The sequence below is a fragment of the Podarcis erhardii genome, assembly GCF_964252035.2.
Source record: "Podarcis erhardii genome assembly, chromosome: 17".
Classification (NCBI taxonomy): Eukaryota; Metazoa; Chordata; class Lepidosauria; order Squamata; family Lacertidae; genus Podarcis; species Podarcis erhardii.
The window spans coordinates 23,896,738-23,916,549 of record NC_138515.1 but is presented as its reverse complement, the minus strand read 5'-3'; the positions used below and the strand labels follow the sequence as shown (position 1 = coordinate 23,916,549).

Below are 19,812 nucleotides of genomic sequence, written 5' to 3'. Positions count from 1 at the left end.
GTATCATTGCCAAGATGCATTGTGTATAATGGCATACATGGTTCATTCCACCTGTTGAATGTCTCAGAGCAACTTGCAATGATAAAAGCATACAAATATAACATTTAAACACAGGATAAGAAGTAAAATAACAAAAATAACAATTGACTAAAAGTTACCAGCGAGGATCCTATGTCTGCAACCAGTCAAAGTTTGTCTCATTGGGAATACCTTCTATTCTTTATCTTAAGTGACCTGACTTATTTTTATTTGTTGTTAAACACTGAGGGAAATTAGCCTGAAAGTATTGCAAAATAAATAAATGTTTGGATGTGTAGAAATTTTGATCATGAATCCTTGTGGGTGATTGTTAACTATGATACTGCAATATTTGGTATTAGTATACTGTATCGCTCTATAACCTTTTAGCTGTGGCTTTTTTGTATTTCCAAATTGGAGCCTGACATGACATGATATTTGGATTGCTGAGGGTTGTTAGGAGACCCCCATTCACCTCATGGAGCTACAATTCCCAGAGTTCCCTGGGAAAAGGGACTGACAGTTAAACACCTCTGAGAATTGTATCACTAGCAGTGGAAAAGGAGGTTCCTCCAACTCTCAGCAAACCAAACAGCTAAAAATTATTAACAAACTACAGATCCCAGCATTCTTTGAGAGAAGCCATGACTGTTATGGTGGTATAATAGTGCTTTAAATATATAGTGTGGATGTGTATAGTGTGAAAGAGGAGCTTCAAGGTGCTTCAAGGAAATATGGGGAGCTATCCTTTATCGTCTCTGCAGAAAAGTGAAATGCTTTGCTGACTTTCTCGTATTTCAGCACTTGGAACACCTGGCATTAATATTTCCAGCTTCACAAGAAGGAATATTTCACCCTGGTGAGTGGCCAAGGGACGTGTCTCATAGCCATTTCTGTATGGTTCACTTTACATTGTCGGCTTAAAAAGAAACAAATATAGTGTTTGTTTTCAAAGCAGGTTTCTAGGCAACCCAAGGCAGGGCTTGCCAAGAAATGTTGGGCTTTCTTGTCCACCACCTGCCCCCACCAGCCCTCTGCTTTCTCTATGAATTGCATTTTTACATGGCCAACCTAAGCCTTAGTTGTGTTGCTGTCCTGTGGCACACTTGCCATAGAGAGCCGATGTGTATGTGAGAGAGAACATGTGAGAGAATGGGGGCATGAAAAGAAGCAATGATGCGTGTGACATTCAACCCAGATGGGAGCTGGGACTGTTTTCTGATAATATCTAGTGCAGTTTTGGCTCAAATGCTTTACAACATTCTTGTTATTTGATGTTCAGTGCACATTTTTTGTTTCCGTGCAATTGCACTTGGGACAGCAGGGCGGGCCATTGGAAAGCATGGGTGGTATTTGATTGCCTGCCACCGCCACTAACTGCCCAGCACACACTGAGCCCTTTCGATTCCATGGAACTCCCATAAGATCTTCAGGACCCATCTCCAAATAATTCAGAGCTCTCAGTGGACCCCCAGAAGATATTGGGTCTGAAGGCTACTTTCACTGGATCTCAGGCCTAGAGGCCTATCCTTTAAATGTGGCCTAGGACCCACGCACCTATGGGACTACCTCTCCTGGCAGGCCCCGCGGAGGACCTTAAGGTCCACAAATGACAACACTTTGGAAGTCCCAAGTAGCAAGGTGGTTAGATTGGTCTCAGTTAGGGCCAGGGCCTTTTCAGTACTGGCCCCAACTTGGTGGAACGCTCTGTCACAAGAGACTAGGGCCCTGTGGGACTTGACATCTTTCTGCAGGGCCTGCAAGACAGAGTTGTTCCACCTGGCCTTTGGTTTGGACTCAGTCTGACCCTTAAGTTTCCTTCCCCTTATGGTTTTGATCTATGGGCTACTATTAAAATGAGGCTGCATTTTAAATTGTATTTTCAACCTGTATTTTAAATTGGTCCCCCCCCATTATGTTTTTATTGTAATTTTACTGGTGTTAGCTGCCCTGAGCCTGGCTCTGGCCAGGGAGGGCGGGATATAAATAATAATAATAATAATAATAATAATAATAATAATAATAATAATAATAATAATAATTATTATTATTATTATTATTATTATTATTATTAGCCTCCATGTGTGCATTTCTTGCTTAAAAAATAGGGGACAGGGTCATAGCTCCGTGGTAAAGGATCTGCTTTGCATGCAAGATGTTCCAGGTTCAGTCCCCAGTATTTCCAGGTACAGCTGGGAGAGACTCCAACCTGAAACCCCAAGGAACCACTTTCAGTCAGTGTACACCATGATTTCCCAAACTTGGGTCTCCAGCTGTTTTTAGACTACAGTTCCCATCATCCCTGGCCACTGATCCTGCTAGCTAATGATGATGGGAGTTGTAGTCCAACAGTAAGTTGTTCCCCACATATTGCTACTATCACAGAGAGTAAAGTCTCATGCAACAGCTATGGGATGTCCTAGAACACAGTCGGGGTTCTAGGTTGTTGTTGTTGTTGAGCTCAAAGCAAAGTTTTTATTTATACTTTTCATTAATTTTACAATCATTTTAACATTTCAAGGTTTGACTTCCTTCCCCCTCTTTCTGTGGTCCCTTAAATTTATTTTTTAATATCTTCTGTATATCCAAATTCATTAAATTTGCTCATTTAATTATCTACTTTAAATACATACTCTTATGAAACTGCAAGTTATTACAATAATCCTCCCAATGTTTTTATCTGTTTGCAATTTATCTGTAAATATTCAATACTGTAAACCATTTCCATTCTTTTATTAAAAGTTTGTTATCTTGATTTCTTATTCTTCCAGTAAGTTTCGCCATTTCTGCATATTCCATAAGTTTTTCTATCCATTCTTCCTTTGACAAAGCATCTCACAATAATAACAACTTTAAAAATTATCCAACAATCAGTATAATTGTATCCAAAGCATGATAGCATATAAATAAGATGCAGAACACATCCATCAAACAACACAATTTAGTACAAATTGAATTTAGTCTCAATTTCTTTTTCACCACCAAAGGTATGAATTTATCACTCCTGTGTTCTTTTCAGAGAGTCAGGGCAACAGGTTCCATAGAGGACCTGGAATATCTAAATTGACTTTTCTCCATGTGGGATATTAAAGGGTTATCTCATGTCATCTTGGATGATGGCAGCACAAGTGAACGTTCACGTGGAAGAGAGCATTCTCTGAGCTCCTTTGCGCTTTGGATCTTTCAGAGTTCTAAAGGCCAATGCATTTTGGCAGGAACCTTGTTGGATGAGCACCTTTGATACAGCGATAATGTGCTCTCTGCAAGTAATCCTAGCCAATAGCTAGACATTTGCATCCCCGGCCCACTGCATTCTTCAACCTGTATCCAAGGATTGCTCCATACTTAGCACATTATAGTAATCAAGCTGGGTAATGCTTAATCTCATTGGCTGCAGAAGCTCAAAGTATGGGGACGTGATAGATCAATTGTGCTGCTGCTCACCCTTGGAGATTTTGCAGTTCTCCTGCTGATGCTATGGAAGGAAACGTGCTGTCTCGCACTGTTTCACAGCAGCTAATGCCATCACGCTCATTAGATTCCTGCTATTTGCTGAATACGTTTCCAGCACGGGTTACTCTCAGCCATCAGACTCTCCCTAGCAGTAGACATAGCTGAACGGAGTACAAACTGACGATGGTAGTCTTTTTACTACCACACAAATGCATCTTAGCCAAGGAAACATAAACTCCCCTCTTTGGTAAGAAGGTGGAGCTAGCTTTGGCTTCTGTGATGGAAAAGAAAAATTCTTGTTTAACGCTTGTTCATTCATGCAATGCAGCCTGCATGTGTTTATGGTTAGAATTAGCCACCCCTATTTATGCTGAGACCTCATGCCAGCTGTCACTCAGATGCCAAAGTTCAGCTGTCCAATGTGATCTAGAATTTGAATCACACTTAGCAAAGGAGTTTTTATGATATCATTCCTATGTCAGTGGCAGTTCATCTGCTGGGACTTCACAAATGCAAAGTTCCACACAGATGGTTAACACAGTACAACATTTGGACCTGTATCCATTCCTCCAGCATTTTGAGAGTTCAGATTTAGCTCCTGCAAGCCCATATCTGCTTTGGACTGGGGTGGAGAACCTGGGGGTCTCCAGATATTCCTGGACCCCAACTCCCATTGGCCCCAGCCAGCATGACCAATGGTTGTGGCCAGTGATTTGAGTTCTGATTCCAGACACATCTGTAGGGCCACAGGTTCTCTACCCCTAATCTAGGATAGTGGCATAAGGAAAGCTTTTCTGAACTGCAATTTTTCTTCTCCTTCACTTACCTATAGAAATTAGATTTGCACACTTCATCCCAAAGTAGGTAGTAGATATGTGCTGAAATTTCTAAAAGTAATTTTATGGCCTTTCATGCTGCCCTTGAAGTGTTGGAGAACTTATTTTGTTCGCTGGAGTACATGTTCAGTGGAATTGCCTTCCCAATTTCAGCAATCCTGAACGTTGGGCAGAAGTTAAATGATATCTAGTTGTGATATCATTTAATATTATTTTAATATGATTGAAGTAGAAATGGGCTTGGCTACTGCGCCTTCCAGCCCATCTCTTTTAGCCCCAACACTTCCTCCATCCACCAATATCAACAAGAGTTCCACTCAATACTGAGCTGAAATTCCTCCAAAGATAATTTTTGAGAAAATCTGCTGGAAAAATTCCTTCTTATGCCCCTCCCCCATGTAACCCCTCCCCAATTTTGCTATGCACAAATAACATTGGAGGCCATTTTCATTTAGCCCTATTTAGAAGTCTCCAGATGAATTTTCAAGATCATTTTGTTGTGCAGAAAGATTGTCGAAGACTTCTGGTATTTGTCCACTAATATACTGTTAGAGCAGGTGGAAAACCCAGTGCAGGAACAACTTAACTCCCAAAGTAGGAAGAAACCTTCCCAAAGCCACAGGTCATGTCTGAAGGCCCAGAAGGCTGCTGCTTGCCAGACAGTTCTAATACTCAAAAGTATTTGCCCAACTTTTCTCTTTGCCCAAAGTCAAATCTGCCTCTTTCCTCTCAGATCAGAGGTCTGAAACTGTTTTAGACAGGAGAATGTAATTCCAGAAAGTGGGCTGGTTCATTATGTGATGAACATCAAGCAATGGCTCCCACTAGGGGAAGTTCCAGCACCACACTTCTACCAGCACAGATAGAACTTTTGCAATATTATCCAGTGCAGTCCTCAGAAATCTCATGCACCAGCAAAAAGAAGAAGAGGGCTGTTTAATCTCCTTTGGGCTGCCATATAAGGTTGGTAGACTGCCTTTGACTTGGTTGGTCAGCAATGGCAAGAGGTGTCAGTGTGCCCTAGATCTTTTCAATACCTCCAGGATAGATTTGACTACATGTTTTATTGGAAGATCAGTTTCAGTGTTTGAAAAGAACTGTGTTTGATTTACCGTCACATGTTGGAAAAGGAAAAGGTGTCCAAGTTGGTTTGCTGTGTTTCCAGAATGTTTCAAGAGTGCGGTATACTGCTTTGTATCTTGAATGCTTCAAGGCTGGCAATTCATGAGATTTTTATAGTTCTTCAAGGCTGACAACCCATGAGTTTTTTTATATAGTTTCTGAGGTTTAAATTCGAACTAACAATCCTAAATAGCATACATTCCTGTAGATTTTTTTTCCAGGAGGGTGTGTGTGAAGAATTCAGTTTGGATCCTTTTTTTAAAAAAAAAACCAAACAAGCCCATAACTTTCTTCTTTCTCTCTGAATTGGTGCCCAGAACATGAACCAGATATTTTCAGTGAATTTTGCTCAGAAGACGCAAAAGTTGTTGTGAGTGACTCTGTCCTCAGACTATTTCTGGCTCGAGCTAAAGCAGGAAGTTTTTGCATCCTCGTGAGAGCAAATTTTTCCATGTTCATTCTTTCCAGTTTTTACATTTGAAATCCAAGCAGCAAATATAGGTTGGGATTAGTATGATTAGTATGCAATTTTTGTTGTTTGTTTTCTGCTTAAAACTAAGCTCAGCACTGTATGAAACCTACTTTCCTCACCTGCTTTAATCTTGAAAGCAAAATAGCACCACAATTCCTTTCTTTTGTGAGTATTATAATTTTTTGTTACAGGAAAACTAAGCACAGGCCTTGTTGGAGTGGGAGATGGCCATACCCCAATTTGGTCTTGGAAGCTGTGGTTAGCTTGGAATCCACAAGGGCAGTCGCTGAAACCTGAAGTTGATAAAACAAGGTCAGTCTCTTAGCATTCTTCTTTGGTATAGCCAGTCAGGACTCCTGGTATTCATATTAGGCATGGCCAATATGGTGCACTGTTGTTGAACACATTTATTTCTTTCTGGACACTGAAAAGGTCTCTGAGGCCTGACTGCACACACAGTCCTCAGCAGCAGGTCCCAACCCTGGACGATGAATTTCTCCATTAAAGGCCCTCAGCAAATAAAAATAAATGGCATTGATCTCCTGGAACATGTATTTTAATATTCCACCCATTTCTTCTTGTGAGCCAGTCTCAAGTTCCCACATGCCACTGCAGGACAAAAAATAATAATGCCAAAGTTATTGTCATCAAACAAAATGTTACAACTGTTGTTAAATAAGTAAGAGAAAAGGAGATCAAATGTTCGGTCAGTGACGTCTTTGGGTTTTTCAAATTCCCAAATATTTTTTTCAAGAGCAGTCTGTTTCTAATTCTTTCGGAACTTGCAACTGAATGCTTTCTCCATTCCAATAATGTGAATGCCAACTTGGCATCCTGCTCTGCGACGTAAATCAAGAGAGACGACCTAAGCAATACAGTTTAAATGGAAACACACAGTCCCCCCACCCACTTCCCCGCCCCTCTCTATCAGATATGTGCTATCCATTTGGATGAAAAGTGCTTTACTCAAATGGATTTTGTCAGAACTGGCAAGCAAGACGGATGGCTTCTTCCAGCTCCAGATGCCTAAGGCTCTGGTTCAATATTCAAGTGAAGTCAATGGAGGTCTCCCCATTGATTTAAATTGGCCCGTGTGCTTTGGATTGGCCAGAACTTACGCCCAGATCGAGGTAAACGGAACAGAACAGCTACTCGGCAAAACAATGTGCGCACAGTTGTTTAATGACAGGGATTTGATTTTTAAGATATCCTGACCTTTTCTGTTTTTCCACAAACATTATTGTGAACAATTTATTCTGGCCAGATGAATAATTAGAGAAGACGACTGTTTCAGTTTTGAAATATATTACCATAATTGGAAGCTAGGCGGAGGCAACTTTGAATGTTTGTGCAATGGTTCTGTACCAGGATTGGAAATGGAGTGCTTTGGCTAGAGTATTTAGCTTCAGAATTGTAGGTTCCTAGTCTTGCTAGATTGATAAGCTCACTGGGATCAGTGATCACTGAGCACCAGTTCAATGTAAAAAGAGCATGATACAAATGTTAACAAGTTATGATGGCACTAGCAAAATGGTGGGGTTTTTTTTTTTGTGTGTGTGTGTGTGTGTGTGAATGACATGTCTGACGGAGTTGAGTATTCTTCTCTGATCACCTGAAGTAAAGTGTGAATAGCGGAATGGATATAGCCATTATTATTATTATTATTATTATTTCTTCTTCTTCTTCTTCTTCTTCTTCTTCTTCTTCTTCTTCTTCTTCTTCTTCTTCTTCTTCTTCTTCTTCTTCTTCTTCTTCTTCTTCTTCTTCTTCTTCTCATACTGTACCTTTAACACTTATAAAAAGTAATGGGCTAGATCCAAAGCTCTAGTGTCACTGTCACAACAGAACTTCCTGTCCTGTCCCCCATTGACTGACCATGAATTAGTTTAATCCTCCTTTAAAACCATTGAAGTCAGTAGTTACCACTATGTCTAACTTTGCTGACTCCCCGACATGCTAATTCCTCTGTTCAGGGTATATAGTTGTGAGGCAGAAACACTGACTCTTAGGAATCCAGACAGAAGCAGATTTACCACTTCATCCCCTGTTTGGGAGAACTAGGACGATGCATGATTCTCAAATGGCGACACTCTGTCTCTGGAGGGGAACGTATTGGTAGGAAAAATGTTCTCGGGTGGAGAGTGTACTTTCAATTTTCTTGGGGAGTATTAAAAAATAAGTGAAAAGCAATTTTTAAGATTGCAAAAAATGTTATCTGTGTTCTATCAAAGTGAAGCGAATTGTAGCATCCAAAAGAACATATGTAAATGCTTCCACAACATGCGTTTCAATTGTCATGCAATGAAATAACTCTTCCATAATAGCAATTTTATTTCATGCCAGAGTGCTTCACTTCAAGGCAAAGCATTTACAGTCCCATTGGTATTGGATTGCAACTGAGTGTTCTGCAGAACACATTTTACTGGTTAAGCAGTGATATATTTTCATTCTTTTTCTGCACTCAAAAAACTTCTATTCAGTATTAGTCCTCCACTAAGAGCTTTTCGGGAGTGATAGATAGTTTCATCATTTGCTCAGGCTGTTCATAGAAGGTGTTGTGCCAGACCGTGAGGGGGAGAATCTTCAAGATCAGTGTGTGGGGTGGAACATTCAATCATCACCCTGATTATGGAGAACTAGATGCCACCATGCCTTCTCCTCATGGATTAGTTTGATGTGTGTATGTTTGTGTTTTGAAGCATACAGTCTCACACCTTTCGGAACTGATACAATATGTGGGGGGGACGGACCTCAGACTTGGGGGCATGTATATCTCTCCAGAGCTCTCTACCTGTCCCTTGAGATACAGCTCAGGTTCATACCCAGCTACTGTTAAGTATAGTAATTTAATTCACTGAAATTGTAAATGCTGGCATGCATTCCTATGTGTTGAAATTTGATTGGTTGGTAACTGGAATTATAGAGAATTCACTAGTAGTTCTCATGTGATTGGCTAACATTTGGTCACATGGGGGTATCTAGTGAAGGATAGGCTCCATTTTATATGAAGCAAGATGACTGTGTTTTTGAATCCACTGTGAACACTGCTAAGTTAAATAGAGTGTTTGGAGTGCTTCTCTGCTTGAAAGAAAGAAAGAAAGAACAAAGCTTCAGGAGAAGGTTAAAGTGGAAATCCCTCAAAGGAGCTGCAAGGCATGGCCTAACTGAGATACAGAAGACTGAAAGTGCTGAGCTCTGGAAAGAAAGGAAAATACAGTTGTTTGGAAGTTAGAATAAGAGACTGTAGGCCCATGCTTGGAGAAGCATGTGACTGTAAATATCATATTTTAATTCATCTATAACTATAAGTTTCTGCAAGTAAAGTTTTTTAAGGTCTGGACGTGGGTTTAATTTCCAAAGAAGGGTTTCAGTCATATATATGATTTGAGCTTCTTAGCTGTGTTTTTGCTATCCTTATATTCAACAGTATGGCCCCTCTCCCCAAAGCTTACCCCTCACCAATCTTGTTTCTCATATTCCTTGAATGTTTTTGCCTTGGTGGAATGTGCCTTTAAACTCTTGTTTCTCTGGATGGAGGATAGACAGTGATGTGTGTGAAGAAACTAGCCTAAAATATGCACCTGTTGTTCTGCTCACTTTTGACTCTTGCCCCATTAGCCACTGGCATGTTGGCCACTCAGAAGTGAGTGTGGTCCTCAAGCCAAAAAAGGTTCTTCATCCCTGCAGCATGGGAACAGTTTGACCATAGACCAATCATGCCCAACCTTGCTTAGCTTCTGAGATCAGACAGGACTGAACATGTTCAGGCTGTTGGACTATGTAATGAGTTGTTTGAATGGTGGCAAACCCTTTTGCCCAATGTTCCACAATTCAAGCTGAACAGTTCTGGTGTGGTTTTCTTCTAGTTTACTGAACCAGTGAGTAGGAGCAACACCAGGCTGGCAGGAGTGTAGGTCTGGCTCATTGTTATAACCAGCTTTAAGGCTCTTTCGCACCTGTTTTTCTATGCCACAAACTACCATTGCCTGTGCTTCCAGTGGCACAGGCTGGCCTCCTGTGGGCTTGTGGGCCTCTCAGTTGCTGTGTTTCTTCTGATGTTTGAAGCTCGTAGTGGTGTAGGCACTGATTAAATCTGAGGTCTACCGAATACTCCATTTTACAAGCTATAGCATGCCATCTCAGGTGATTTTGACTGTGCCTACACATGCCTGGCAAATTGCTTGCACAAATCTCACTGGGAAATTGTATCCTAGAAATGTTTTGCACAGCTATTGTGATAACAATAAGCTTATGGTTGCATGGAGTGTTAGGGGAGGGGTAGTACCTCTGGTGGGGGACATGTTTGTCCACCTTTGGTTTCTGCACATGCTATAAAGGCAAGTGAGGGGCAGATGGGTTTGTCTACGTGGGAAGGAAGCCCATCTAGAAGGAAAACTCTGATCCTAAACCTCTGCTGCCTTGCAACATATCTTTGGGTGAAGAAAGGGCTAAGGAGTAAACCCTAAACAAATCCAGAGTGGAGTCAAGCTAGTGCCAAACGTATTGCTCTGCTTTCTTTTGGACCACATCAGCAAGGCCAAGAGAGGGGCTTTGTCACCTGGTGAGCCTAGGACCTCCATACATGCTTCCCAGGCTTGTACCCCAGAAAGGTCACTTTAGTTCTGCTAATGCAGCAGTTAGACTTCACCCCAGAGGTGCACTCCATTGTCTCTTGAAACAGATGGAAACAACAACATGGTTGTATCCATTGTTGGCTCTACTCAACACTGACCTATTGAAATCAATGGATATAGAACCTTTAATTTCAGCATGTCTACCCTAAGCATAACTTAGGGTCAGTCTTGGCATGCCGGGGGTACAATTTGGCTCGCCAGGTAATTTTCCTTAAACTACACCCACCTGTCCATCAACTCATATCACTCATGATGACAGCTGATGAGTGGGAGGATAGGGTTAAACCCTGCATTGGCTGCACACCTGTTCCCAGTAGTGAACAGGTAAGTGTAGCCACCACAGCAGTCCTCCCCACTGTGATGATATGTAGAGCATTCCTATTTCAATTAGAGTCATTCTTTCTAAAAAAAATTTTTTAATAAATTTTTTATTAAAAATTTTTTCCATAAAAAACTCCAATCATATCAATTTGCACATCACATATTTTAGCTTATTGGACCTCCCTCAACTTCTCTGACAATCATTCGTAGTTCAAATCCTATCTTCACATTCCTTAATTTTAATATTGCCATTAAATACTATATTTCTGTCCTTATTTGCTTTCTAGCAATATTCCTTGTATTTTCACAAAGCTTCTTTAAAGCACACTAGCGTTGTACAGTCCTCACATACAGTTTTCAAATACTCCGTAAATTTTCCCCAGTCCTCAAAAAACCTGTGATCCTTTTGGAATCTGATTTTCCCAGTTAATTTATCCAGTTCTGCATAGTCTGTTAATTTTGTCCTCCATTCTTCCAAAGTCGGTACTTCTTCTTGTTTCCATTTTTGGGCCAACAATGTTCTTGCTGCGGTGATTCTTTCTAAATTTGCAGCTATACATTTTATGTGGATCAGTGTCCACTTTTGGTCTCTGCTTTGATGGTGTGTTTCCTCTCTTTTGTTTTTTGGGGGGGCACCCTAACTACTTACTAGAAAGGGACCTTTGAGTACATAAAGACAGAGGAAAAGAGATAAAAGGCAAATGGCTCATTCCTAGTGCCTATTTCAAAGCAGCACTTTGAATGGCAAGAGTATGTCTGCCACCTTTCTATGGAACAAACTACTTGGAGACCTTATTTTCCTCCTGCACTCATCATTACCTAAATGGCTACATTAAGCTGAAGTGCTGATCCATCTGACTGCAATTGGGAATGGAACTGCCATGGTTGAATGACCAGCCAGATGCAACCCAGTGCCTTTGCAATGGCGAAGTTTCCATTGCCTCAGTGCTGTGGACTTCGGACGACTACAGTATCTGTTAAACATAGGTGGGTGGTTGTGGCTTCTTTCTCCAGACCAGAAGGAGCAGCAAACAGAGCAGAAGAAAAGAGGTAAAGAGTTTGACACTGATAGGCCCCCAGCAAAGTTTGCAGATAAGTTAGGAAACTCTTCTCTCCTCCCATGATAGGATTGCAGTTTCTCTAGCTTCCCAATGGAGTACATTGATTAAAATACCTCTGCTGCCTAATAAATCACTTGCAGTCATCCACAAGGCCTTTGATCCTGTGGCATTTGAGAAATTTTAATGATACTTCTGTGTCTGTACCAACACTTTAATGTGCCTCTTTAAATACTTCCAGTCACGTTCTGAGATGCTGTAAATTGGGCTGAAACACCTGATCGCTCTGCTGCTTTTGTTATCATCCACTTGTGTGATAGTTCAGAGCTTGTCGGAGTTGCTCAATGTGAATGTTGCTCAATATGTTGTGGGGGCAGGACTGGTGTTTGTGTGGGTGGGGGGGCTTATGCTGGATCCTAACTCGTTTCAGCTTGATTACGTTGACCTGGCAGCCTTGTGGAACTTAAGGTAAAGGTAAAGGGACCCCTGACCATTAGGTCCAGTCGTGACCGACTCTGGGGTTGCGGCGCTCATCTTGCTTTTTTACCTTCCTGCCACAATGGTACCTATTTATCTACTTGCACTTTGACGTGCTTTCGAACTGCTGGGTTGGCAGGAGCAGGGACCGAGCAATGGGAGCTCACCCCGTCGCGGGGAGTCGAACTGCCAACCTTCTGATCAACAAGCCCTAGGCTTTGTGATTTAACCCACAGCGCCACCCGCGTCTTGTGGAACTTAGGGTGGTGTCGAACTCTATTGTTTTCTCTCTGCTGGCTTAGGGTATCTCAGTCTGCTTTAGCTCTGCTCTTGAACAGAATTTGGATCTGACATACCTTATGGTTCCTTAACTTAAACTGGGGAAAATTATGCTGGCTTCCCATACTTAGGATTGCTCCCTTAGTCCAATAAAGTTTCTGATTGTGCAGTGAATGCATTGCTTAGGCCTAAGACCACACAAACCTCAGCTATCCAGTTTAGTTGGGCGCTGATGCACAATGAGGGATTCATGGCCACAGCTGATCTGAGAAACCCACTCTGCAGTCACTTGGAGCAGGGCTTTTCATGTGGTTGCCCCTGTTCTGTGGTACAGCATTCCTGCCAATACACAACAGGCACCCATTAGCTGCAGTTTCCAAAAACAACTGAAGACAGTTTTGTTCTGATAGGTTTTCCCAGCAGGACAAATAGGTGCTTATTTTGTATTTCTGTGAATATTTATTATGTATTTGTATTAATTTGGTTTTAAACATATCTAACATTTATCATAATTTATTATACATTGCTTTGAGATGATTGTGTAGAAGGTGATTGATTAATAATAATAATATTTCAGATTATCTGATATAACAGGTATTTTTGGCCTTCTGACAGTCTATTCCCACTCACCCTCTTGGCTGCTTATTCACTTCCTAGTCTGATTGGAATACTTCCAAATTATTATTATTATTATTATTATTATTATTATTATTATTATTATTTATTATCTATACCCTGCCCATCTGGCTGGGTTTCCCCAGCCACTCATGGTGGCTTCCAACAGAATATTAAAATAAAATAGTCTGTTAAACATTGAAAGCTTCCCTAAACAGGGCTGCCTTCAGATGTCTTCTAAAAGTCTGGTAGTTGTTTTTCTCTTTGACATCTGGTGGGAGGGCATTCCACAGGGCGGGTGCCACTACCGTGAAGGCCCTCTGCCTGGTTCCCTGTAACTTGGCTTCTCGCATTGAGGGAACCGCCAGAAGGCCCTTGGCACTGGACCTCAGTGTCCGGGCAGAACGATGGGGGTAGAGATGCTCCTTCAGGTCTACGGGCCTTTGAGGTTGTTAGGGCTTTAAAGGTCAGCACCAACACTTTGAATTGTGCTCGGAAACATACCGGGAGCCAGTGTAGGTCTTTCAAGACTGGTGTTATGTGGTCTCAGCAGCCGCTCCCAGTCAGCAGTCTAGCTGCCGCATTCTGGATTAGTTGTAGTTTCTGGGTCGCCTTCAAAGGTAGCCCCACATAGAGCGCATTGCAGTAGACCAAGCGGGAGATAACCAGAGCATGCACCACTCTGGCGAGACAGTCCACAGGCAGATAGGGTCGATGCTAAAATCTATCAGATTTTCATTTTTTAGCATTTCCTTCCATTGACAAATATCCCAGTTGTAAAACTTCGCCACCACAATAATATTTGTTTCACTTTACTGTAGACTCCGTAATAGTGGTTAACAGTGGATGCCATCCTTCTGATCGGTTTAAAACCACATGAATTAATTTACAGTGTGCATAAACCAGCTTTAAACAGAATGCGTTGAATGAGTAGAACTCTCTCTCTCTCTATATATATATTTGCCAGTTCACAAATGCAGTTCTAAACCGGGAAAACAACTCTACTCTCAGCTATTTTACAAACAGATGGCATCTTGAATCCCAGTATGATTCCCTTCTCACTTCTTTGTTCTTCTTAATTAAACAGAGCCAAGATCTTTGGTAAATATAAAACAAAAGGATCTCACTGAAGCATTGCTGACTTGCATCTGCCAAGACACTCCTGGAATTTTAAAATCCAATCATTTTTCAAAAGAACCACAAGATTAACTGTAGTGGGCCAATAACTAATTAATGTCTTTATTTTGCTGATTGTGGGCTTGTGTGGATGCTTTGTCAGTGAGTCATGCCATAGCGATTAAGATTCAGGTTCCACTTCTATTATTATAGGCAGTAATTATCCTGACGCTTATTATTCCCCCCCTTCTAATCTAAACACTAATGCAAGCCTCTAGCTAGCATCTCAATTTAATAGTGTTCTGAGCATCTTAACAATGAGACGGATGGTATTTAACTGCAGGCTTGTTGTGTCTTGGATTATAAATAAGTAGTTGTTGTTTGTTGAGGTCACAGTTATGTAGGTGTTTTCCAGGATCATAATTGTGGTATTTTAAGATGTCTATGTCTTGGATTTTCAAAGAATCCAAAGGCAGCACACTGTCAGTTATGATTTACGTTGATAAGGAATATGGAGACAGGAGAAATTCAATTCAGTTCACATCTAAAGGTGAACTGAACTAACTCAAACTTTTTAAAACAGCTCAAGAACTGAAACACAGCCATCCATTGAAATTCACACTTTTCTGAATTTTGCAGTAGAGTTCTAAAGTCAAGTGATGTGTACAAAAATGCATATTCTGGAGTAAAATATCAATTAAAAATGTCAATACTAGTGAAAATAACATACAAGGTGCATTATTTTCAATAAAACAGGGGAAAAGTCTATTCGATACAAAATGGCATACAAATGTGTATATCAGCAGAAATTTGCATTAAGATGCTGGTGGTTTTTAATGAGGGCTTTAAAAAAGGAAATCTCAAATTCACGTGGAAATGTAGAAGACTGAACTTAAGTTTGGAAAAATATGAAACTGGGGGAAAGCAGAACTGACAGATTCACCCATCTGTAATCAGGGACAGTTTAAAGTATTGAGCATATTTGGTCTGCAAAAGGGAAGGAAGTGTGGGGAGTGATAATGTTCTTTAGATATCTAAAGATCTTACTGTAACAACTACCATGGAATTTCCCTTCTGAGTACTGTGGGGAAAGCTCTTGTCCAGGTAGTTCTCAACAGATTACAGTCACCTGCTGACAGGGTCTATATCCCATTTCCTTCCCAAAGCTGGGAAAAGACTAATTAGGCTTTGGGAAGGAGGTAGGAGGACTCTAGGAACCTGTTTGGTCAGTTTGGTACGCCACAAGGTGTGCAGGTCTGAATTATAATATCTTGGGAGACACTGAACAACGAATTTCTGAGAGGTACCTGTTGATTCCAAGTCTAATTGTTGTTGAAGCAGATTATTCACCCTCTTCACATTTATTCACAGGCTTAAAGTGGGTGCATTTTTCTTCTGTGTTCACAGGCGTCATGTATCATGAGATACTTAATTCAGTCTCATCAGCAAAAGCACACACTGCACCAAAAACAACCAGAAAAATAATGCATTTCAAGTAGATGTGTTTAGTAGAGTTTGTATCATGTTCTCTGCATTTGTACATTTGCACAAGCACGTAACGGGGTGATAAGTACGCAGATGATCCTCACCACAGATGTCTAAATGTGCATCTGTTGCTGTCACACTTCAGGCTATCATTCCACACCAGAGTTTGCCTGGCTACCATGCATTAGATTTGTTTTCTGTTTCCCTTCTAATTTGTGTTTATATGCATTGGTTTTGCCAAGCTCAGGGAGAGAGAAAAAGGAACATTGTGAGTATGCTGTTATTTACTCTCCTCCCAGAGGACCTTCTGGAACTGCTGATTCAAGATGGAGTGAGAGAATGCATAATGCAATCGTTTTTATTAGTCCTCTATAAATCTGTTTGTTTCCTTTTTTGTTTTAAGGACAGTTGCTTACAGATGAGGCAGATGGAAAATATTGTGGCCATGCCTCCTGACAGCCGTAGCTTTAACTCGGTGGTTCCTCTTAGCAGAATGTTCTGCCTCAAGGGAAGAAGAAACTTCCTACATTGCTTCCAGGGAGATTGTGGCCTGTGCAGATGTAAAGTTAACTGCATATTAAGAATCAGGCTGCAGGGTAGCATATGCCTGTCAACTGCCCCCTGTTACCTTGTGTTTGAAACAACAAGGGAACCTCCTGCTTGGGGTTACATGTAACCATTGCCAATGCATGTTAATTGGGGAATTGGGGAAAGCTCCTGCACACTTGATTCAAATCAAGATGGCACACCCTCCCACATTTCTCCAATGAAAATAGGGACATCCTATTCAACAACAACAAATTATACACCTCTCATCTGGCTGGGTTTCCCTAGTCACTCTGGGCAGCTTCTAGGTGAAGGAAGTTTGCACAGTTGCTGTGGTGTTTTTTTTTTTTTTAAAAAAAAAACATATTCTTTCACCTCTCCACAAAATTTGCAGGAGCCACCAACCTGGAGCCCATGAGCACCGTGTTGGCAACCCCTAAGCTAGAATATGGATACCAGCCATTTCAGGGAAGGATGCATTGCTGCATCACTGCGCAAAGAGCTTAAACCGATTGTTTGACCTTGTTTATGTTTTGGTGTCATGGTTCATTGAGAAGTTTGGAATACAATACTGCCAGACTATCATTACACAGAAGCTGATAAGTCCTCCCTGACTGCTGTTTGAAGCTGCCTAATAGGCTTTGCCTGCTACTTTGTGGTTTGATTGCAACAGGTACAAAGGGGAGGCAGGTTGGATTAAGCCCAGTGCTTAACGCGGGAGTGGAAATACCCAGAGGAAATGCTGAATGCATCTGTGTTTCATATAAATTCTGGAAGGAGCTGTTTGATAATAATTTGTATTTATCGCATCCCAGCATTTCATATTTTCTGTTGCTCATTTGTTTTGCAGTCTGAGTTGCTCTTTTCACTGCAAGAGTGTTCAGTGATGCACACCAGTCATTTCCCTTTACCTTCCTATTGCTTTCTTCTCCATTGCCTAACCTGAGCAGAAGTTTCCCAGGCTTTGGGGAAGAAGCACCAGGCCTGCTTCCTGCTTCCCAAAGCCAGGTGGGCTTTGGGAAGGAGGGCTCTTGGACCCTGTCGGAGCATCGTGCCGCCTCCATAAGGTGGGCAGAAGTGTTGGGAAGCAGGTGCCAGGCTTTAATAGTTTAAGCTTGGAGGGGCACTGTGAGCAGTTGAGATACCACTGAAATCTGTCATGGTCATCGGCATTGGTGTCAACAAAGATGCTTTGACCATTGGGTTTGTGGCCAGCTCTAATTTCCAACTGACTAGGTGGTATTCTCGTTGCACACTGAAAAATTCAGGATCAAACATCGTAGTTTGTTTAAAGGTCTGCATGAAAGATTCTGTAAGTAAATTGCAAGCATGTAATGGGCAGCTGCCTGCACACATAATAGCGTACCGTGACAGCACTGGAGATGGACAGTTGAAGGTGGTGGTGAACTTTGAAGTCCCACAGATACTAAGTGCCCCCGATGAGTGCAATGGTGGCTTCAGAAAAGCCAAACTATAGGTGGTTGTGGTCAGGAAGAAATCCCTTCATCGTTTCTTCGAGACCAACAGAAACCTACAAAACCCTCCCATTGGGACAGTTATTGACACAGAGGCTACTCGACCTGAATGGTACAACTTCTTCTTAAGTAGCCAACTTGCTCACCAGGGCACTGTCAATCCCACATACTACAATGTGGTTTATGATAGATTCAAGCCAGAAGACATGCAGCATCTTACGTATAAGATGTGCCACCTGTACTACAACTGGCCTGGCCTAATCAGGGTGCCAGCACCATGCCAGTATGCCAGCATGCTGACTTTCTTGGTGGGCCAGAGCATCCACAGAGAGCCTAGCCTGGCACTCGCCGACAAACTTTTCTATTTGTGAACAGTGTTGAGGTGGCAACTGCCAAGAGGTTTTGTCTTGGTTTGAAAAAGAAGTTTCTGTTTTTAGAACTGAAGCAACAAACCCAGATTCCCTTCTGATGATCATGGAACAAGTGTGATATGCCTTTGAGCACGTATCTGTATTCTTTCAAATTGATTATTCTTGCACATGGATGTTTGAGTTCAAGTTTGGAGATACTTTAGAAGAGGGCTGCTTGTATAAAGCAGAATGTTCGGTTTTAAAATTAAAGTTATATTCTGTTTATATGTAAAAAATAAATAATATTACTCTACTTTACCAGGAACATTTAGAGGATAAACCTAGTCCCCTTAGTTCACTGACCGCACGCCCCTGCTCCTCCCACTCCTTTGCCAATAAAATAAAACCTACATAGAGTGTTTTGTGTTGTGGAGGGAAGACAAAACAGAAGCCAACACTATGATGTAAATAATGGGCCCCGCCTGCTAGCCTGCTCCCTAAAATATCACTGGTAAAATACATATTTTGTTATGTGCAAATGGCTTTAGATACCTATTATGTCCATAAATTACCATTTAGCATACATTCAGCACAAAAAACAGTGACAATTTGTTGTTGACAAAGGACAGCTGGGCATATAAAGGTCTCCATTACCTTCAGTAGCTTAGGGCCTCATCAAACCTAAATCTGGCCCTGACTTAAATGCAAGTGCTCCAGACTAGTAAGAATTTTACAACTGGTTAGCGTAGACTTTATTAAATAGCCTGACCATAGAGAAGGGTTTTGAATGAGTGGCAAAATATATGCCTGCCCACTGGAAAAGAGAGCAGCTCTCAGATGGACTAACAGCAAGTGAAGAATGATAACTGGATATTAAATAAGAGATGATGCGGCTATGGAGGAAATGATCAACATATGCTTGCAACAGGAACATGAAATCTGATTTTAAGAAATTGTATTAAATTAATTTTGTTTGATTTGTAATAATTTAATAAAAATAATTTGGGGTGGGGGAGGAGAGCAGCTCTCAGAGATTGCCTGTTCCTGGTTTCTGCCATTCCTGCCATTGGCAGTGCTTCTGGAACCATTTTATACTTCTAGATTATTATTATTCAAATAAAATAAAATAAAATTATAACACCTTCAGAAATGCATCATGAATAATGTCAAAAGCCTGTTTGGTGAGTTTATGTATCAATGATGCAAGAGCCTAGTCAGTGGCGTAGCATCTGGTTGCAACAGGTGCCTTCCTTTGGCTTCTTGAACATTTCCTGGAGAGTGAAAATAATAATGGTTTCTCACAATGAGATGCTAGGTAAAGCTGAGCTAGAATCTCTTAAGAGGCATCATGCTTGAAAATACAGTGGTACCTCTGGTTATGAACTTAATTCGTTCTGGAGGTCCGTTCTTAACCTGAGGTACCACTTTAGCTAATGGGGCCTCCTGCTAGCACCACCACACAATTTCTGTTCTCATCCTGAGGTAAGGTTCTTAACCCGAGGTATTACTTCTGGGTTAGTGGAGTCTGTAACCCGAGGTGTTTGTAACCCAAGGT

The 19,812-nt window shown here is 41.3% G+C and overlaps 2 long non-coding RNA genes across 3 annotated transcripts in view; one reads left to right on the top strand and one right to left on the bottom strand.

Annotated features, from left to right (window-relative positions):
• Window positions 1-19,812, bottom strand: part of LOC309332621 — an 894,019-nt gene that overhangs the window by 64,988 nt on the left and 809,219 nt on the right. The window lies entirely within an intron of this gene.
• The window catches only part of LOC309332628, a 30,200-nt gene continuing 16,480 nt past the window's right edge, over window positions 6,093-19,812 (top strand). The window contains exon 1 of one of the 2 annotated variants that reach the window (XR_014152261.1): window positions 6,093-6,213. This is a non-coding gene — a long non-coding RNA (uncharacterized lncRNA). Of the gene's footprint in view, window positions 6,214-6,906; window positions 7,032-19,812 lie in introns of those variants that run through there. The other variant, XR_014152262.1, reaches the window with a different exon arrangement.